The sequence below is a fragment of the Ambystoma mexicanum genome, chromosome 1q (assembly GCF_040938575.1).
Source record: "Ambystoma mexicanum isolate Mex_15411 chromosome 1q, UKY_AmexF1_1, whole genome shotgun sequence".
Lineage (NCBI taxonomy): Eukaryota > Metazoa > Chordata > Amphibia > Caudata > Ambystomatidae > Ambystoma > Ambystoma mexicanum.
In genome coordinates, this window is record NC_090922.1 from 43,695,253 (window position 1) to 43,718,553 (window position 23,301).

Sequence of the window (23,301 nt, forward strand, 5' to 3'; positions counted from 1 at the left end):
ATTTTCAGTTTGCCTTTATTATCAAGCAGCTTTAAAATCAGGTCTCCACAGATGATAAGTTGATTTTTTTTATCTTCTAACATAGATTCATCTATTGCCTCCATAATATCAAACAAGTATTTTTCATTTTCACAGTCCGTTGGACCCCAATATGTATTAATTAAAAGGAGCCTGATGTCATGAGATCTTTTTCTTGATCTTTAAAATCTGGACATAAGGATTTGGGGTACGATGGCTCAGGACGTGGAGGTCACAATGGCCTTTTACTAGCATCAGAAATCCAGCACGCAGTCTACCAAGCAGGCCTTTCTTAGCAGGATTCATGTACACGTCATAGCCCTCACATAGAGGGACCGATCTTATCCAAGATTCCTGTAGGCAGATTATTTTAAATTTCCCCAAAAAGGCACTGTCTCCAGAGAAGAGATGATTAAAGCCCCTGGTGTTCCATGAGGCCAGTAGGGACTTTTCCCTCATTGCTTCAATGTTAGCCTATTTTTTCTTTTTCTCTGATTTTAGCTCATGAGTTCCTTGTTGCCGTCCTGAGTTCTGACCTCCTTGTGGTAGTGCCTTAGATTTAGAGTTATCCACCGTGAATCTCAATTTTGCCGTTTGGCTATCGGCAAGCAGCCTGGAACCTTCTCCCGCTGTTTTGGGATCCACAATGTTTCTGTCTTCCAGTCTAGCTCTCTGAGTTTCTTTTGGCCTTTGTATTAGGTGTTCTCGTTGTGACTGATTGTGATATTTAGTCCGCGAATTTGCCTTAGCAAATTTAGTTTTAAGGGCCTCTCTCAGTATTTCGGTGTACAAGCCTTTCTTTCCTTTTGATTTCAACGGGCCTGGTTTTAAACTACTCTCTTTCTAGATTTTTATAATATTTCAATTGGGAATTCGACTTCGGCGCTATAAGTCCTGGTTTGTATCTCTCGCTTCTTGATCAAGCATGATTTTCCTTTCCTCGGCTCTCTTCAGCTAACTCAGCGTCCGTTAGTCTAAAGCCAGTGTCCGCCAGCTTTCCCTTTGTACTTAGTATTGTGTCTTTAGTCCTTTGCAATCTCAGATGGGGTATTATCAAATCAGGCCTCTTTTTGTCTGGAAATTCGACTATTACAATGTCATCCGATGAGACCTTTCTTAGTGATGAGAGTTGGTTTAATATAGTCATCAAGTTCTTTCTATTCAGAATTATCCTTTTCGAGTCTTTTGCTATTCTCTCCAACTTGAGTTTATATGTTCGGTGGGTGACCTTTCTTCCACCACATTCTCCGTCTGATTTTCATATGTCCTTAGGTTTTTTTTGTTTCTTTGTCGCTCAGACTTGATCCTGGGATCACTCCCGCGATCCGCTCCCGCTGCTTGGAGTCTAGTCTCTCTTCTTTCTTCTAGGTAGTACAAAAAGTCTGTTCTTTTTTTTCTTTTTCCTTTTTCTTTTCCTCACTGTGAGCTCGATTACTGAGTTTGTGGGTACTAGGGTCCTCAACCTTTTTTCCCCCTCTCAGATCTTTTACATCTTTCGTTTCCTTTTGTCTTTTTTTCCCTTTCATAATAATGTGACTGATTGTCTATGGCTTGGCAATCGGACAAGCTGATGTTTTGCCCTTTTTCATCCTCATTGTTCTCTTCTATTATTTAGATTAGATCACTTAAGTATCCATTTGACTCTATTTCACTTTCAATTTCAAGTGAGACTGAATTCCTAGGAATTTCCTGGTCTTTAGATGAGTTGCATATTTTCATTTCCATCCTTGGCTTCTTTGCTGGATGGATCTGCTCCTCACCATCTGGTATTTTAATGTTCCTTAGAAAGGATCTTGAGTCACATTCCCTCTGTTTAGTTGTTTGGTTTTTAGTTTTCTTTTGCAATTTGTTTTGCAAATCTTTTTGAGACGTCATAGGAACAATTACTGGTGGTTTCTTGGCCACATTCATTGTCTCTTGAAATATTGCATAGCTTGATTTAGAGCATTCGCTATGGGCCGTTTCCTGTGTAGGTGCTCAAGGAACCTCAATAGGATGAGATTTTTTTTCCTCTTGATTTGTTTTAGTTATGCCAAGACCCCTTCCTAGTACCAAAGGGCCCCCTTTTGTCGGTCCCCGGATTTTATTCTCAGAGCGGACCCATCTTTGTTCCTTAGATTCTTCATTTTCCCGTCTTGCATTTCTGCTTTCTTCGGTCATAGGACAAAGAGAAGTATTTTGTTGACAGATCTTCCTTAGCTGCTTGTGCTCTTCTAACACCACCTCCGTGAGTAGTTGTTTGTCGTTGGAGTCGCGGCGTGCTATGTCGCTTATGCGGTCATGCCATTTATTTGATTGCTCCGATTGCTTGTCCATTCTCAGATCTAATCTTTTCATGAAACCTTCAATTTCATTTATCTGTTCCGTTGTTTTTGAGTTTAACGAATGAACCGTTTGCAGGGATTGATTGACATTTTCATAGAGCTTAAGGAATGGGGCAATTGCAATATTCATGGCCGCCATCACCACATTCTGAGTATGCGCAAAATCGTCCATTCTCCCCTTGCTGCACAACTCTTATTTTTTCCAAGGAGTTTTCGTCAATAGTCATCTCCGATTTCTCTCTTGTCACCGGACCGGTGTCCTCACTTATCCTATTAACAGGTTTATTGGCAGAAGGGCTTGTGCCCATTCCCCTTCGCCTACCGTGGCTTTGGCTTGCCACAGCAGAGGCTTCCTCTACGTAAAGGGCATCTATTTTTTCTTTAATAAAGGATAGGCTTTTCCTTTTTTCCGCTGTAATTTTGCAGGTTAGATTAGAGATGTCCTGAATTAGTTTCTTCGCCAGGCTGGAGTTGCTTTGTTGTTTATTTTTCTGCAGTTTTCCATCCGGTTAAGACTTTCCCATTTGGGGGACCCGTTGTGCCCACCGGGTTGGTTCCCGCCACGCGGAACCAATGTGTCTCCACAATCTGGGCATTCTTTGGAGTTTTATGTGTGGGTGAAAGAGACATTTCATCATGCACCAAATGGCTTTTTTTGAGTCTGAGTTTTCCACTATTATGCTTTCATTGTTCCTTGCGTTGTTTTTTAGAGCAGGGGTATTTCCACCCAAAAGGCCTCGTCCTGCCAGGTCATTATCTCCATTTCACTGATTTCTCCTGTTCGACTTTCATAAGGTTAATATTTATGGAAAAGGAAGCATCTGCAGTTTGATTTCCTTCAAAATACAAGGGACTGGATCAGCCAGTACCAGGATCTTGGGTGGACTTGGTAAGGACTCTGGTATAAGTACGTCTGAGTCGGCATTTAATCTGGCTTTTTTCAGTAAACTAACAGTTGTTTTCTCCCTTTCAGGTACCTTTGAGAGGCTTGATATAATCGTCGGTACTGGGAGATTCCAATCAACTTTTGCCTCAGATTCTGGGTCCATTCCAGCAACATCTTTGCCTGTTTCCAGCGGTTCTATAACCAGCCCTGTTTCCCGTGGGGTGGTCAACTGGGTGGAAAATGCGGAGTCCTTTTTTCCAGTTCATTTTTTTAGATGGATTATTCTCAGGATTCTCAGCCCCTTCTCCCATCCAGTTGGCGGTGGAGTTTTCCTTGTCCGACACGTCTATTGTGTCTACTTGGGCGGCAAAACGGACCTCCTCGCAGTTCTCACAGTTCTCCTGTTCAATATATATATATATGATATCTTACTGGTACGGCACACATAACAAACAACATTGGTAAGGATACAACACAGGACAATACAGGACAGCTGCTATGTTTGCTCATTGATCCCATATGCCATAAGTGCCTCCAGGACCTTCATAGCAACAGAGGTACCAGCAACGACAGCACAATGTCACGTATATCTTGCACTGTTCCAGACATGAGGGAGACTCCAAGGGAAACAGCAGCACCCAGATGGAGATCAAAGGCAACATACGCGTATGAGGATAGCTTCATTAAAACTCCGCCTATTTTCGACAATTACTGGCAACACACTTAAGCACTATGCTACATGACAGATGGCCCAGAGAAGGGAGAAACGAAGGAAGTAACACTAGACTACGTGCTGTGCAAATGGAACGCTAAGGAGATAGACTGAGAACCCGGCTGCTGGAAACGGCCTCAGATGTTGGTATTTGGAAAAGTATACACCAAAGAAGGATGGGTAGATGGGGTGGTGGGAAGCAAACCACTAACACTAGCAAAAGCTGCGGTAAACAAGGTCCAGGAAGAAAATGACAAATGTCTCAAAGAATGGGCCAGGGGCGCTAGCTTGCTGACATGGCTGGATAAGGAAGATGGACCACTAACAATCAACCCTCTAACAACACCAACATTATGCTACCAACACAAAGGCATATTGAAGTGGGGGAAAATGGGGGATGCAGGTGGATAGAGAAGATAGGGGACATGGGATCAGGCACGGCTGTACTAATGGACCATTATTGGGCCTGTGGGTCAAAAACATATGACAAACTAGCACCGAACTGGGGAGGGATTTGCTCCCTGGCACATGTCAACGTACCCTCACTGGTTGTGCCTAAGAAACATGTCAAGATAGATGACTTCCCGAAAATGGATGAGGGCAACAGAAGAAGGAAGAGATTGTTGTCCCCAGCAAAGATACCACCAGGCAACACCACCACAAGGAATGGGAAATTATGAAGAGTAAAACGACAAGGTAACTACTTCTGGGGAAAATCTGAAATGTCTCTAGACGAAGTACCCCCATCACATAGGTTGTTCAGCAGGACTGCCATGTTCTTCTCAGCAATAATACACCCTGGGTTCCAAACGTACACCAAAGCTAGGTGGCTCCAGATAACAAGATGGTAACTTATGATGACAACAAACTCAACAGTGAACGGATTCAATGCAATAAAGGAAGAGCTCTGAGCTATACGATTGGTGGCCTTACAAAACAGGTATGTCTTGGACCTGCTCACAACAATGGAAGGAGGAGTATGCTAGGAAGTTCCTGTTGCACGTACGACGAAGATAACAGGACATTTTTAGAAGCAGTATCGCAACTGGCAAAAATGCACGCTAAAATGGAGGAGGAAGCCAAAAGGTACAAAAACGGACGGAAGCTGGTGTTCGTACCTCTGTTGCTGGATGCAGTCTTGGCTATCAGATGGCTTAAAAATATTGGCAGGAGGTCTGATCGTGGGGATGGCATCACTACTTGGGGTAAAAGCAAGTATGTCCAAATCCAAAACTGCTGCAGAGGAAATGATCAGAATGAAGCTACTACCGTCTACAGAGGATGACCAGCAGACAGACATCATACGTATGGAACGAGAGAGATTGCGGCAACAATAATGGAATCAGACATGTATCCACCATCAATTAGAAAATCGAAGGATCCTAAGATTCATGTTGGAAAATGGGTCTACTGCAGGCCTGGAGGAGGATGTGTGTACATGTATTGGTCATTCGAAGATCATGTAAACCACTATGGACATTTAGCTGGAATAACAAAAGTGTGGTGCCTGAGAGATGACAAGCGGAGCAGTAATTTTGTGGTCAACAAGTCGACCAGAGGGGGGACTGAAGAGGTAAAATCAGAGTGTCCCTTCCCTCACGATGGGCTCCCCAACCGGAAGAAGCACCCCCGACAGACTAACTACTGACCGAATGAGTTTGCGCTGAATCCCACCGCCTCCAGCACAAGCACCCATCACGAACAGTACCCAACCACCGACCCTACAACCCTGCTGTGGTACTCCTCTATCCAATCCAAGCAACGACACCCAGGACTGAGCTAGAGATGATTATATGCACCAAATCGATTGACATTCCCGCAAGCCATGCCGCAGGTCGTTAGAGACAACATTGAAGACATAGCCACGTTAGACAGGTAGCACACGTGCAACCTGCACAGCCGGGACACTCACACACCAATCCACACGAAGAACATACGTGGAAAGTTCTATGAGCTAGAGGACAGTGACATACACATACTGTCTGCATGTTTATTATTTTTGCCACATAGGCTTGCTACAGACACGCAGAAACGCACAATGCCAGAAGAGCGTGTGTATATGCTTCCAGATGCTACATGCTATTAACCCTATGGTTGGACAGGAGCACTCAAGGGACCTGACTGACCATGACATGCCTTAACCTATGGAGAATTACGTCGAATGAATAACCAAAGCCGAAGTAGGCCTTAGGCAAATCCAGAAAACTAGAATAATCTCACAGAAATCCCAAGTCGCAAAGGTGCTGTGCAAGCAGAATAGCCCTGGCAAGGACTGCAACCGCCAATGCCACGATGTTGCAAGTAACATTCCTCCCTCATCACGCCACGATGAGCCCAGCTACAGGAGAAGAATATCCCAAGCTAAAATACAAATCAAATTGAAGCAATTCGGCCTCACCAGCGGTCTCCTCACACATGATCCGGCCGACCTGACATGATGCCAAGGCCCGGAAGCTGGGAAGACACAGCTGTCTCACATCTGAGACCGAACTTGCAACAAATTGCAACAATCCATCTACAACATGCTCTGGGAATGGACCGCTCCCATGGCATTAGTAAAAGCACCCCATTGATACACACCGTCACATAGTCACACCTTGCTGATATACACTGTACGTAAGTGGGTGTCTTGCGGGCTGGGTACAAAGGTAGTCCCAGGCTTGGGGGCCCACAGCCTGACAAATGAGGACACTGGGGGATAGGGGCTGGCGGCGGGAATCCCCAGCCAATCATTGGGGTTTCTAATGTAACAATTATCAGGTAACAATTTGTAGGGGAGGTCCAAGTAAACCACCTGACACTGTATCCACTAGTAACAACGCAAACTATATGGTCATATACTGGACCTAACACTCTGGGAACCAACCCAGAGTTGCGTTAGGTTCGGGGTAGGATTTTTGTAAGTGACGCTGATTGTGACATTACAAATGTACAAAAGTGGCCTGCAAGCCCAAAATCGGTGAGATGTGCCTGGACTGGATTTTGCTCCATGTGTGTGATCCCTGCTCATTGTTGTAATAAACGACAGTAACCCTTTGCTCCTTGTGTGGACCTAGACTCTTTTGGGTCATTGGAAGCAGTTAGGGCCTTCCGAGAGCTGGAACTCTGCAGACCCTAGGTACGGCTCTGCTGATCCCAGAATGTATCCTAACAATGCAAACTTAAGAAACCGCGTGTATCTGGAGGAGTAGGATTTCCTGATTTGAAAAAATATCATATGACTTTTGTTTTTAAAAAGTACAGCTGTGGTTTGCTCTTTAACAATCTAATGATGTACCTCACTGGTTATGTCTAGAGAGAGCTATGGTGTTCCCCCTAAATCTTGCTGACTGTTGCCTCATCAAAACAAAAAATAGATTTAGTAAGTGTGCTAGTATTATGCTATATGCTCGCTACCTTAGAACCTATATGTGTCTACACACCTCCAATTCCTCCTGCTATATTTTGCCATACATCTGGTTTAATCCGTTAATTTAAAAAAGGTCAATTTATTGGAGGCCTAGGCTCTCCCTGGGCATTGAATATCTTGATCAATTATTTGTGCAAGGTATCCCCATGACTTTTAATGAACGTGCTGACCAATTTCATGCCCAGATCTCCTACTTGCACACTTATCCAACATTTATGCAATTATGGAAAACTATCACTCCTTCATATGTAAAAACACTGCTCCTAAAGTTGATAGGCTACGATCTTTTCATAACCCCAATATGTCTGCTTCCTTGTTTTACAAAATTATTGTAGGAGACTCTTCCTTGGAAAGTGTGCGGCACTGCTGCCTGGGGTGGCAGCAAGACTTTGCTCTCCTGGACAATCAGTTACAATGTCCTCAAGTATGGAATCCTATATCAGTCACTACATCAGCAAGTCTACTGCAAACCCTATATTTCTTCCATCATAGAGCCTTCCTTACTCCTTCCTTAGTTTTTAGATGTGGCCATATGCAAAAGGACAGTTGCTGGAGTTGCCTACAATCCCCAGGGTCCTTTAAGCATATGGTTGTTGAATGAAATGTGTTCAATCTTTTTGGCTCGGTGTATGGAATACACTGAAAAGACATTTTCCACTTACATGATTTTTGTCCTCAAGCTCTTTTTTCTGGAAGCATTATTCTAAAAGATGTTATGGACAAGATTGACTGTTGCCTGTTCGATCTTTTTTTTGTGAATTGCCATCAAAACCATAACATCTAACTGAAAAAACTTGAACCAACTGCATTACCAGATGTGGTGGAATTCAATTTGCAATATTCATTGATTAAAAAGGTGCAATGCCTCTACCCTGTCTCTATTTCTCAAACATGAACTGAAATGGAAACCGTTTATAGAATGTTTAGCTTGTGTAACCCCTGTTTAATTGCTGTCTTGCTAAACTGATATTACGCACACTGTCCCAATACTACTCCTTCCCACTCCCGCCCTGCCTTTTGTACATGTGATGTTTCTGTTTTGATCTTAGTGGTCATCTCGTTTTCCCTCACTTATTCAAAAACTGGGGGTTTTATAATCACCGACCTCGTTTTTTATACTAGGCCTCCTTGCATTTCTACAGAGACCCTCCAATGTACATATGTTATTATCATAATGTCTACTAGTTATGTTATAATCCTCTTATGCCTTGTATGATTTGAAATTAATAAAACCTTTACACACAAAACAAAGAACTTCTGCTTCCTTTAATGCCAGAGAATTCAGTTCATAGTAGCTGCAATAGGCACAGCTGTTCAAACGTCTATTGGTCATATGCAGAGGATTGTGACCATAAATCCAGCTGTGCATCTATTTACCTCTCATAAGGAGACTTCAACTTGGTGGTTACAAAAGCTCCTAGGCCTTAGATCATCATGTTTTCCTGTTGTTCTTTTAGTTAGGTTGAACATGAGACCTCCTCAACTTCATCTCCGTCCAATGGAACCAACTATTTGAATCTCCGTGAAATAGGAGGTTTATTTCCTGTCAGGTACAACAGTCTCTTCTGTGGTGGACAAAAGATGTAAACCTTGGGAAAGATGGTCTTTGCAGTCTTCTGCATCGTAGGTCATAGTAACCAAAGATGGCTCAGGTCAGCTGGGAATCCCGTTATTAACATTGTCAAAGTCATCAGATTTGGCACATTGATACAAAACACCCCATATAAATTATTTTAAACTGAAGGCTCTTTTCTGAGCTTCATGTGATCCTTCTCACTAATCCTTGGAAAAGTGGTTTGAATTCTCACAAACAACACTGTTGCAATGTTTTATCTTAATACACAAGAGGACTCCTTGTCATTCATGTTTCCTTCTGGTAATGCTTTTGAGGCTTTTAAGATTCATTTTCTTACCATTACATCTTGGTGGAAGCTAGTATTTTTCACAACTGAGAGCAACTCTTTGTTCAAAGTATGCACCACTGCTGGGAATAGGGAAACCGTCTCTCCTCTTTAACTGCCTTGAGGAATATTAATCTGCGCAGAGCATTGGAGCGATGTACATGATATCCAGGTGGGAGGTGGTCGAGTCAAGTCCATGGTGTCATTAGATGTGGCCCAAGCAGGACAAAGAGTAGTGTATATTCTCACACAGTCAGATACATTGCACAGGCCGCCAACTCCTTTCAACTCGGCGACCCACCAGCCAGACGCTGCAGGATCCATGTTGAGCGACTGATCACGCTCGTCTATGTGAAACCAAGCCCGCAAAATACATGCAGCTCGCTTCTGGGTAAACAATTATATTGGTCCTTATGAGCTTGCCAGGCACCAACAATTGGCCCTAAGGTCACGTGATGGCTATTGGATCATAGGGAATGATACCTATGCACAACTTGTTGGTCCTGAAGATGATGACTTCAACAACTACAGCCATCGAAACCGGTCAACCCCTTTCTGCCTTGATATCTGCAAAGAAACAGGGATATGCTTTTAAATCTAATACCAGCCTAGTGGCCGGTATATTGAGCATCACGACATTGATATGATATGATATGATCCAATAGGTTATTTATAACGTGCTTAATACCCAGAGGTTTCTAAGCGTGGACCCGTGGACCGAACCTGTGTTGCTTCATGTTGTCTTGTTTCAAAGGCGAGCTCGTTGCCCCACTCTTTTCTTGTGGTTCACAATAAATCATAGACAGCTAACAGTACCCATTACACATCCATTGAATATATTGCTCTGTGGGTGAATAAAAGACCTTTTGAGCCATGTATAAATTCCCCTCTGGAATGTTCAGAATGTGAAAAAGATTGGATAGTAATGGTCTGCTTCTGTTAAAGTGGGTTACTGTATGTTTTTTAACTCTATACTCCAAAATATTGGTGCCTTGAAAATAGGCATAGTTTCCTTTCTCTTTCCCTTTAGATAGGCGCTGTAGCACCGCCAACCTAGGGATAGCACCCCCTGAAAGGAACAGAGTATACTTTTATTTATGTGTTAGTGTTTTTGAGATTTACTCTGATATCAAACTATGTTGTAGTGGTTTGTGCTCCAAATCCCCTTATTGTGTGTTAAGACGTGTACAAATCCTCCCCAGCCAATGAAGAACTGAAAGTGTCAGAGAAGTGACACTGTCTCCCTACACCACAGGATGGCAGCCCAGATTTTGTGGTGCAAAGACAGTGCTAAGCACTGTGGGGTGCTATGGTCTGCAGTGATTTGAAAACATTTAGGAAGCTGGTGAAAGGGGGGCCAGCAAAAGGTGGAACAGGCAGTGAAGGATAGTCTTTCCAGCATGAGACAACGTGCCAGGGCAGGGTCAGGTCAGCAATCCAAGAGAGATGAAGGCAAGAAAGAGGAAGATGCTGTCAAGAGGCGAAGAATTGGCAGAACTCGTTAGAGCAGGAGATGGAGAAAAAGACAGAAAGGGGGCTGAATACAATGGGGCTGTTGAGGTGCTCACAATCTGGGGCATCTCAGATGGAAAGGAGGCACCTGCAAGCAATGTTCTGTTCTAGGAGCACTAGGATGCCTTGTATCATGCATGCCCTGAGGGTGGCCAGTGACCCCCTTCTAGGGGCTCTACAGGCATAATGTTGGTGCCGATGGGAACACAGTGAGGATGCCTGAACTTGCTGGCAGAGAAGTGGGTAATCCCTACAAAGGCTCCACAGCAGGGACCACAGCAAGCACCATGTAAAATGGGGCCACACACATGTGCATCCAGATTGTGGGTGCTGGGATGGTGCGTGGCATTCCAACCCATAACAAATAGACAGGAGCTTCATGGTATTGAAGGGTGTCAATGGTAAAAACATTTCACCAAGTGTGGAGATTGGTTCCCACATATGGTCGCCCGGTCTTATACTTTCCAGTGCATCATGTAATGTAGCTGTGCCGATACAGAGAATCACAAACGGCTTTCACCTCATATTGTGTTGCACCATCAATAAGCACCAGTGGTGGTCTGGGGTCATTATGGTGAAAGTGGTCTAGTAAAGTGGTCTAGTACAAAGTGTTTGACCAAGGAGGCATGGAGCACTGGGTGGATGGGCCAGGACAATGGTAGCTGGAGGTTAAAGGCAACTGAACAAAACCATTTGATGATGCAGAAAGGTCAGATGAAACTTGATGCCAGCTTTCGAGGGCAATTTCAAAGGGCACCATTTGCAGCTGAACGCCATACCTTGGCACCCACAGTAGTCACAGTGCTATGCATTTCCTAGAACTTTTGGATCATGATGTTGGCGGATGGGACAGCTGTGGACGGGGCCGGAAGTATAGGCAACAATTTGGGATGCAAATTGTATGTAAAAATGAAAGGGCTGCAATCAATAGCTGTGTGTTTGGAATTGTTGTATGCTACTTCAACAGCGTCCAGCTGTTCACACCAGTTAGTCTGCAAATGACAGAGTAAGCCTTGCTCTAATGTCTAGTTGGTTCTCTTAGTTTGCCTGTTAGTTTGGTGATAGTAACAAGAACTAAGAGCCCTTCGAATTGCCAATGCCTAATTTACAGCAATCCAAAAGGGGGACATAAATTGCTGACGCCAATCAGTTTCTCTGGTGATCAATGGAGTCTGTACATTTCATATATGAAAGCATGAGCCATCTGTGTGGGTAGTAGGCATTGTGGTAAATAGAACATTATCTTGCTGAAACAAACAATAAAGACTATAACACAATTGTTGCTATTGGATTTTGGCAGCTCCACAATAAAATAATTAACTATTGTGTTCCAATCATAATGGGGTATCTCCAGGGGCTGAACAGATCTAACTGGGTCTCTGGTGAGGGATTTCAGTTTGAGCGCACATGGGATAGGAGCAAACACATTCAACAACCCGGGTTATCCTTTTGGGCCATCAGAACTGATGAGAGATCAGTTTGTTGGTAGCTTTCCGTCTTCTGCGGACTGCAATCCTGGAGTCATGAAATCCCAGTGCTTGTTTCTTCTCTGCTCTTACTGTGTTTGTTTTCCCTGTTCACGGGTTTGGGTGCAGTCAATACATGCAATAAATACATAAATAAATGGTTGCTTGCAGGGCAATGGGTGGAATGTAAAGCGTATTGCCATGAACCAACAGCCTTGGATGCTTACTTCAGATAGTAGGGTAGGAACAGCAGGATCGACTAAGGACTCCTGTCAAACCTGCTCCAAGTAAGGCAGAATAGCTGTGAGAAAATGCTTTTTGGATATCAAGTGTCTCTTGATGTCCATCATTATTTCATCATCAAAATAGGGGGATAGCGCATCACCCTTTTGATTCTAGTATCCGGGAATACATGTATTGAAAATACTGGGAAAAGAAGAGCGCGTAACGTGTAGGTTTTGATGGTCCGTAAAGACTTTTACAGAATGTTTTCCACTAAAGAGGTGATGCCTCTGTTCCCCAAAGGCCTATTTGATGGCTAGTAATTCCTTTTCAACAAGAGCATAATTAAGTTTGTTAATGGGCACCTGACGGGAAAAGGAAGCAAGCAGGTATTTTTCCTTAGTAAGCGCATTCTATTGCAAGAAAACAGCCCCGTTGGCGGATGCAGAGGCATCCATTTCCACCACATCATCTGGATGTTGGCGTATAAGTGTGCCAGACGTGGGCTTAAGAAATTCAAAAGTCCAGCCGATGGTTCATGGCTTTTTAGTAACAAGTTTCTGATGTCAGGGTTATGCTGGGTTTGAGACTTTAGGGTAATGTATCTAACGGGATGTTATAGTTGGTCTCTATGTCCCTGTTGTCCCTGTTGTCCATGGTCAGCAGAATGAGTACTAGCGATCGGTCACCCCTACTGTCTAGGGTAAGCTCTCTACCAGGAGCCTAAAGGACAAGCCCATATCTATTGGAATACCTCCGGGACTTTCTAGGGATACCCTAGCCTAGTATTTCCTGCAATGTTGGACTTCAGAATTCATTATGGTGCTGGTCTTTTCAAGCACTATTCTGTTCACTTTCTCCTTCTCACTCCTCTCCCTATTCTTATGTCTCTGTACTCTCTGCTTCCCATCCACCCTTTTTCTCTTTCATCTTCCGCCTTCCTACTTTCCCACCTACTCTCACCTCCTACTCCCTCCAATCTTCCCTCTCTCTCTCACCTTCTATTCTCACCTGCTACTGCCTCCAGTCTTCCTCGCTTACTCACCCACCGTCTACTCGCTTTGCCCCAACTACGGTCCTGCTCCATCCCTCTGGTTATCTTGCACTCCTCTCCCTCCTAACTCTATTGCTACCCTTCTCCACCTACTACTTTCACTGCCCTCCTACTACCTCCCTTTACAACCTCCCCTCTCTTTCTTCTCACTACCCGTCACTGCCACTCTCTCTTACTTCCACTTCTACTCTCAGTCCGATGCTCCCCCTACACTCACTGTACTGTCTCCTATATGCTGTACACTCCCTTTTACTACTTCTTACAACCCCTTTCAGAATCACTCACTCCCACATACAATCTTACAACCACAGCTTCACCTTTTCCTCACGGTATCATTCTCTCTCACACAGTGACTCAAATGCACTCTTGGCCAACTTCTCCACAGACTCTTCAGCGCTCCCATCCACCTTATGTCCTCCTTTTGGTCTCTGTCCACCTCCACACCCCTTGACTGCACCCAGCTTTTCGTACCCATGTCTTCTTGTTTTTTTTCTTCCATTAGCTATGTGTTCTACCTGATTCTGGGCTCACTCTATGGAGGTCTTTACCCCCAGCGGTGGGTGGCTGCATTGCAAAGGAACAAAAATCCCTCTTACCCCCTCCCCTCTCTCCTGTTTGGTGTATGGCAATTTAAACAGTCTTTTTTATGTCCCCAATTGATGTTGGTTCAGCGTTTCACCGGTTTCAGGCTGCATTGAGTACTGCTTCCGTTCCTTAACATGCACTGGGTTGTTAGAGTCTGCCTGGATGTTGTCGGTTTTTGTCATATTCGGTCTGGCAATGTACTCTGGTCCTAGTAGTTCTGCAAATAAATCTAATTACTGCCACAATGGAGAGTCAATGCCATTGGATGATCAAAAGTGGTACTAATCAGCATATTTAAGTCACATTCAGAGGTGGGCTCCCCCCGCCCCCAAATCCCAGACCCAATCTTTGGGGTAGGACAGGGTCTGGCATTGACACTGGGAGGCCTCCTACCCCTGGTTGGGAGGGGCCCCTCAACTCCTCCCCCTAACAGGGCCAAGCCCCTGGCCCCGTCAGAGAGTGCCTTGATTAATTCCTATTAGAGAGCCACAAGGGCATCTTCAGCTGAGACTTCCCAGAGAAAGCTATGCTCTTTGCCCACTAGGCAGGTGTGCTTAGTGTTAGTTGAGCAAAACACTGGCTAAAACCGCAGAAGAAATTGCCAAAGCCCATAAATTGCTGCATAAACTTAATTTCTTGGGAGCGTGGCCATTCTACCACTGGCTTCTTTTATGGTGGGTCCATATATACTCCAGCTTCATTGATGACATAACCGAATAACTCTACTGGTCTTGGGGAATTCACATTTTGCAAGTTTATTGTACAGATGGTGACTAATAAAGCATGCCAGGACACATGACACAAGCTTGGTGTGGTCCTCAAGAGTTGCCAAGAACATCGGAATATCATCTCGGTAGACCCACACAGTTACTCTCAGGCGATCTGCCAATATGGAAGCTATGAAATGTTGAAACACTGCAGGGTGTTTGGGAAAGTAATTTCCCAAAACTCAAAATGGCACACAGGGTATTGAGGTCAGTCTTCAACTAATCTCTAGGCTTGATACACATTGTATGGTAAGTTCCATGCAGGTTGATCTTGGTGTATACACTTCCTTTCTGTAGGGATTCTAGTGTGTTCTATGTTAGTGGGAGAGGGTTGATCCTGCAACGTAATATCATTGAGGTGTCTGTAATCTATGCAAGGCCGCAAATATCCCCACTTCATGGGCATGAAGAACAATGGAGCCCTGACTGGAGAACATGATGTCCTGATGTAAACTTTTTCAAGACATTCTTGCATATATCTTTGCAATTCCTCTTTATCTGGAACAGTTGGAGTACACACCACATCACGGGCGCTGGGACAGAGCATACCAGGGAGTTCCTATACCGCCCTCGGTTTCCCCTGATACATTGCTATGTAGAAACAATTCAAGTAATCTCATTGTCAGTTTTTGCCTTGACAGATATGCTTTTCAGATCTAGTTAATCTATCAAAGAACACGTTTCTAAGGCTTCCTCATGCTCGGATCGTAGTTTGTTTCTTTCTTTATGTATAGTTGACATATATGATACCAACCACAATAGAACATTTCTTTGTAGTGCCCCAAGAGGATAGGGGAAGACAGGACAAAGGTGAGGGTACAGCAATTTGATCAGTCACAAATTTTTGTACATTCAGATTGGCAGGAGTTGGAAAAAGGCCAGAATCCCGGTGGGAGAATACAAGGATGAGAAAAGCAAGTGCCCTTTGCGTAGAGGTGTTGCAAAGAGATGAGGCGTTGAAATGCAAATGCACAAGTGCCCTAGATGACATTAGACCTAATGTGCTATAGGTTTTCTAGGATAGATGCAACAGGACCTTAGGAAGCAGAGCTGGGAAATGTGACAGGATCACACAGTTTGAACCTCAAAAGGATGATGGAGTCAAATGGAGAGTTTGAGTCGAGAGACAGAAGCGCTCCGGCACATTCGAACCCAAAACCAAGGCGCCAAGGCACCCAGGCCACTTCCCCTCCAGGCATCAGGAGAACGATGCAGAATGCTTATGGAAGCTGACCTGTTAAGTTGGACATTCAAGAGACAGCTGTTTGGAGAAATATGTTTTAAACAATTTTCAGAATTTCATGTTATTGTCTTCCATTTTGATTTTCAATGGTAGACCCAATGGATTTCTGCCCAATTCTCTTTTCCTAGATCTTGTCATTGTGATTCTTCTAGCCTTCACAGGCAGGCCGGCTGAAGATATGTGGGGGCCCATTTCAATGTGATAGTTGGGCGCCCATTTTGGATTGGAAATCAGTCTGTGATACCCATAGGGGGTATATAGTATAACAGAGTCAAAGAAATACAGCCAGGGGTTAACATCCGCTGATTATCACTGGACGGCCAGCCATAAGGAAGCAGAAACACTAAATGCCCACTGAAAAGCTATAGATACTACTTTGTCAGCAAGTGGCTGATGTTGAGGAGCCGGTTTTAAAAAGCAATGCGGTGACAACACTTCTTTATACTCTGAAGGAAGTGACTGCAGCTAACACAGCTTGTAAGGCAATAGTTGTAAAGAGCACATTTAAAGCCCAGAACTTAAGTAATAGATGCTGTGTTATAAGATGTGCTTTCTGACTGACATCATGGGGGAAGTTGTTGGGAGCCCCCGTGAGGCTCCAGGCCACTTTCAACTGAAAAAGTCGAAAGTCCCTGACGCTATCCTCGATGGTTTTAGCTCTTGTGATGGGTCATATTTTTGATGTGGCATTTGAGAAAACAAGAGCATCCTCCAGTGTAATCCTTATGTATGATGCAAAGTGATTACATTCTGTTCAGGGCTTACAATGAAAATGTTATGTGGTTATTAGGTTTCAACTTCAAGTCTAGTCATGTATCAATTACAAACAGTGAGTCACGTGTTTAGAAAGGGCCAAATACAAGCGGTTATAGTAGTCAGTCCTTGCCAGCACCATCGCCTGGATTTCTTCAGCCTTGTGTTACATGTTAGGTAATGGAAGGATATGTATTAGCATATACAGCTGAAAGTGACAGGTCTTTTTAAATTTCCCAAATCTGCCTTCCAAAAGGGGTCTGATTGTCTAGGGAGATACCTATGTTTCTTCTTGTGTGATGGGTGGGGTTCTGGGGTATTTCCCACACTGGTCAGCCAGTCAAAATGGAAAGTGTGAGGAATACTCATCTCCAAGAAGATAATACCTGGTTTGATGCATTCAAACTTTCGTAGTTAGAAATCCAATAGCCTTGTCATGGGACTCGACAGATGGATGTAGGGGAGTTCAAAAATATGGGAGAATATATTCAACGTATTAGATGTACACGAAACTACAAGCTGCAAAAGTCACAATGGAAAGGCACACCGCAAAGAAGCTAGCAGCCCCATTCAGCAAAGGCTTCCCGTGTAGGCTCCACAAGGCACCAATAGCCATGCTTTGATTAGGGTTTAACCCATACACCTGATAGATTAACATAATCATGTAGCCATAACCAGATCCAGCATCATTTAGCAGTATTAAGAAAATAATAAGAAAAGAGTTTATAAGGATAAGTAAATGATTGCCATTGTTTTACAGTAGCTGAACACAATACATATAGACCTCAAGATTTAGTTAGCTCTTTACTGAAGCGTGAAAAGTCCCCATCACCCCACAGCAGAGAACATTAGCCAGGCCCTTGCAGAAAGGCACACACACATTCCAAGTTGCAACAGTTCACACAGCTAGAGACTGAATGCTGCACAGTGATTGGTTAAAGCAAGGGAGGTAAATGCTTTCCCAGGGTTTAGTTTGTGGTAGTGAAGTCATCAAAGTCTAACAGAAGAGATACCTGATCCTGTAGTTTAAGGGCAAGACACTGTACCCTGATTCGTAAAAACACATCAGATCTGCCAAGATCCCACAGCCATATTCCAGAGAGTGATAACAATTTATGTCCCTGGGTAGAACAACCAAAAATAACTTAATGAAGGTCACAAGTTGGCAGGAGTTGAGCTGCAAGACATGAAGAAGCATGGTTGTAGAGATAGAATAATCCCAGCACAACATTGCCCCATGTAGGGTAAATTGCAACTACAGAGTGCTCCCTGTTAGAGAATACATCTTGTAGACCACCATTGCCCATTCTATAGAACTAATTAGGATCCAGTGATCAGTACAGCAGCTCACACCTAATTCCCACTGCATGAATGTAATAGTAAATAAAGAAAATGTTATGACAATATGCACATTGCACAAACACACACACATATATATATATATATATATATATATATATATATATATATATATATATATATATATATATATACACCAACTGTTATTACCCATCAAGTGGTGCACCAAGCCTACTCTCAGTAGGTGCTCTGTTTTAAGGTTTGGGCAAACATTTAAAAATACCAGCAAATGTTAAGCCTGTAAAAGCTGCAATGAAATGAACTAGCAACCCTCACAGCAAAACTAAAAACACCAGAGCACTCGGTCCAACAATAACGTGCAAAAAAACCCTTTATTCAAGTTAAAATCCATTCATAATGATTGTTAGCCAGCATGGGCTTACAAACTGCTTGTGAGGTCCAGAACTCTCATCCGTACGCCACGCGTTCCACCCCCATGCAGGGACTTCTTCAGGTGAAGTGTAACAATCAGTACAAAGCGAACCTTCTACTATTTTTACATTTTCTGAGAGGCGTTTCATTCAAAATCATGTCACTGACCTAGATCGGGTCAAGTTCCTTGTTGAAATAACAGCAGCCATCTTTGACCAGTTTATCAATGGTTATCTGTATTTATATTTCTAACAAAATACCTCCTAACATTGTCTAAATTTATAGACCATTTACATTATCGACTCCCGTAGTAATGATCTGATTTGTAAATAATAGTACTACACAATTAGTTCGCTCAGCCCACTGGCTGATTATCAATAATAATATCCTAACCACAACAGTGTAATCCTGCGTGGACAGAGTGCGAGACACTCACATCCCTCGAACCCGTTGTGAGTGCGGCGGCACTGTTATTTGCTGTGCAGCGACAACAAATAAGGTTTAAAACTTGTGACCCATATTTAAATAACACAAGTCACGTGTATTGGGAACGACCTGCCTAAGTGGGCTTAGTACCAGCTTTAAGGCCCTCTTGTAAAGTGACAAAATGCTATAAAGTATTAAGGTGCTTAATGCCTGATTCTATAAAGTGAGAAGTGCAAATTATTGGCAATAAAGAACAGCCCAAATCACTGAAAAGAAATCTCATTTCTTAAGTCTCAGTGCTTACACAATGTGCAAATTAGCAATGTCATCTACACAAATCGCTATTCTATAGGCACATTTCTGAACATTACATCAATCCAATAGTTCAAATGATTAAAAAGCTGCTATAATCATAATACAATTCATTCAGTACAGCCTATAAAGTGCAAGTGTGCTTGTACATATATCTATACACACACACACACTCTCTTTCTCTCTCTCTCTCTCTCTCTCTCTCTCTCTCTCTCTCTCTCTCACGCCATTGTGACTGAACAAAGTTTGCTTCTAAGCCCAAGCACATACGGTCAGAGACAGGACAGATGAAATCATGAGAACAGGAAGGGCATGCAAGTAATCTTTCCAATGAACTGATGGCAAGCCATTCACAATGATGAGAATAGTATGATGTTGCCAACTGCTGAGGTTAATAGGAAAGGATTTAAAAGTTATATTTTATGTGTCACACTCACATAATGATTTGTCAAGATTTCTGTAATCGTTCTCTCCACATCTACTCCTCCTGGAGCAACCAATAGTAAATAATTCTGACTTATACATGTTCCAAAAGGCACTGTCCAATGGAAGCGTGCGGAAATGGAAATGATCACACTGCACATGAGCTAATTAGCAAGCACGTCACTTTTATCACGTGATTAGAATAGGCCAATGAAGTTAGAAATTGGATTCAAGCTCCTATATTATAGATGACACCACCCAATGAACAATAAAGACATTTAAAACATTTGTTGTCTTTTCCTTTCTGTAATTGCTATATAACCAGCCATGTTCTCTACTTGAATGTGAATGTCTGTTAGATGTTTCCCTGCCTTGGCAGTTATAATATTTTGTTGTTTTTCTCATATCTTGTGCATTGCATTTTTTTTTGCTCTGTGGATTAATTTGTATCCATACAAAAGGGACTCGCCTTACATGGAGATGTTATTTGATGTCACTGGGAGGTTCTACAACTTGAAAGCTATTTGAAAGTTATTTGCTATTTGCGTATTATCCCCATACACTTGAAACAGGATGGAGCAGGATCTAGAGGTTTCATGTAACAGTTGAAGAACCAAGGGGATAGACAGGGCCTTGAAGAACACAGCCCTTGTTGATAAAAGGCTCTTCGTGATCTTTAAGCGATACTGTCCTGCAAGAATACAGTGATCCATTCTAGAACCATTCCCTGAATACTCGGTGGGTATCAACGCCTCTGCAACAAGATGTAGTGTTTGACCATATCAAAAGCATAAGATAGGTCCAACATGACTGGGACTGCTAGCCATTGTTCATCATGCATCATCAGGAGATTTTGTTGTATGCAGAGCAGATGATCCTTTGCTACTAACAGGCTGGAACCATGATTGTTTGTAATGAAGCACATTTTCATTTTCACTAATTACAGAATATTCAAGACGTTTTTGGCTGACTATATCTCAAATATCTTGCCAATGAAAGGTTGTTCGTGATAAGTCCAACATTGGCAAGAACATTCCAGTCCGCTGATTGTTTTTTTCACCAGGAGAGAAATTGTGTCTTTCTTCAACCTTTTAAGGACTTAGCCAACTTCTTTATGCATGATAGGCTTTGACTCAAACACTGTACAGCCGTGAAATCTATAACATTGTATCCACATATAGCCATGTCGTAAAAATGCAAGGCCTTTATGAGTCGGAAACCATTTTGGATTGATTCACTGTAGCACAAGAGAAAGGTACAAAAATATATTTGCTGCATGTTTCATATTTTGCCACAATTAGAAATGTAGATTGCTTCAATTCTATGAACTTTAAGGAGGATACATACATATAATGCCTCCTTGCTTCTATCCGTTTGATGGGACAAGCTTCAAATTCTAATTATGTCACACTCCTTGCCCAGCTGCAAATCTTTTCTTCCCACTAACAATGACTACGAACTTGAACACAACACACTTACTAAGTTATATTGATTTCACTTCAATGAAGTCATAGAAACTTCCACTTACTTGCATGGAATCCTGTAGTGTCTTGCTTCCTTTCCCCTCTGTGTGTGTCAGCCTATCTGTAGCTGTGGTGTCAGAGTGAGTGTTGGAATGTATGCTTGTGAGAGAGGGTTCCTGCCATTAGGTTCCAACAGTGATAGTTGAAGAGATACCTGGGTGGTGGGGACCGGTGGCTCTTCTTCTCATGATATGTACTTGACCTATATGTATCCAAGACACCTGAAGACTACGTCTTTCATTACTACACTGGTGATGAGTTGGTATGTGAAGGGGTCTGGAAACAAAGACACTGTGCTGTAAGGCGCTGTGGAGGGGAGCAGCCAATAACAGAAAAGCCCCACCTCCCCAAAAAGAAAGTCCCGCCACCCAGGGATGATATCAAAGAAAAAGTAAAGCGCTTCAAGCAGGGCAGAATGCAATGAATCAAAAGAGCCTGTACCTAGAGATGAGGACTACATCTTTCATTACTGATCCTATGAGATCAGAAATGTATAAAAGCCTGGCTTACTATTAGTATTACAAGTGTGGGCTCTGATGGAGTTGTGTCTACCACAGTGATGTGGAACAAAGAGTCTGTAACTGCGATCTGACTCAAAATTCTATCTCATGTTGGTTTTTTATGTTACATTTGGGGCTGTGAGGCACTGGAGCCCATTCACCATAACCAGCATCCTCGAGAACGCGGGTGGGTCTTCCTGTGATTTACCACGGCACCATCCAAACAAGTAAGACAGCTTATGTCTATTTGTGAAACTCGCTGGCGGCGAGGGATCCCCTGGTCAACTGGGGTTGAGAAGAACAAGAAAACGTTTACTTCTTTTGTCTGTTCGGTCTTCTGTTGAACAATATTCTGGTCTGTTCTTGTTGTGCCCTCTTCATAACCCACCTGATGGTTAAAGGGTTACTGTATTAAATACACTTCACATCATTTCAGGTATGACACTAATTGGGTTTTAGTGTAGGAAATGAGTGTTATTTTTGCATTAGTTCTTCCCTCATTACATAGTTTGTCATTTTTTCTTAAATTGATTATTTGTTATGAAATACATGGTCCAGGGATAATTCTAAACTGCCAGGCAGCAGCGCATCCACCCCGCAAGCCCCACAAGGCATTCTAACCAAGGATGGACTGTCGCATCGGACTGGCAGCTAAGAATACAGCATGGGTGCCACTAAGTGACACATTTTCGTTGTTGCTTGTTAAGTCTTTATTAAAAAACAAATATATCTGCACAGTCATAGCTTAGATGCTTAACACGTATGTGACTTTGGTGAAAGTCACATATGTGTTGAGCACATATCTTTGACTTTGTAGAAGTCAAAGGCTTTCTTAATTTCAAGTCATTCTGGATCCACTGATTTCCATAAGGGGGTGCTAGTAACTTGACACTCACCTGTTTCTCCAAGCTTTTCCTTTCTGTAAAACTCTTTCCCTTCCTTCCTGTCTCTGTTCTCTACCTTCTTTATATCCTAGAAATTGGATCCAATTAGGCTCACCTGTCTTTCACCCCTATGGGTGTATGTGTGTGTAACCCCGTTTCCTTCCCTTATACCTGTCTCTGAACTGCTCTCTGGGTATAAACCATGGACCGGTGCAGTAGAGGGGGGCATTGTAAAAAAGCTGCATGGACCGCTGGTATAATTCATCCCTTGTCTTACCCCGGTGCGAATGGGAACAGGTCTGCCAATGCAAGTGCCTCTCCCTCCTAGAGGGAGTCCAGCTTATTATATGTACATAAATTACCCACCAAACTCTTGTATGTTCCTAGATCATTGGCTCTTTTTTACATGGGTTGACATCACCAACAATGCCCTGATGTTGGCACTTTTGATCTGGATAAACTTGTTCAGTTACAAGGAGCTCTAGGAATTCTGTGAAGTTCATATGAAACAGTGGGACGCCTTCATTGATTAGTATTCAGAAGTCGTCAAGCAACATATTGAACCCAAAATATTAGAGCTCTAAAATATGGCCAGGGAAGATCATGAGATACCTTGAAGGAATTAAAAAACTCCAGAACACATTGGATCG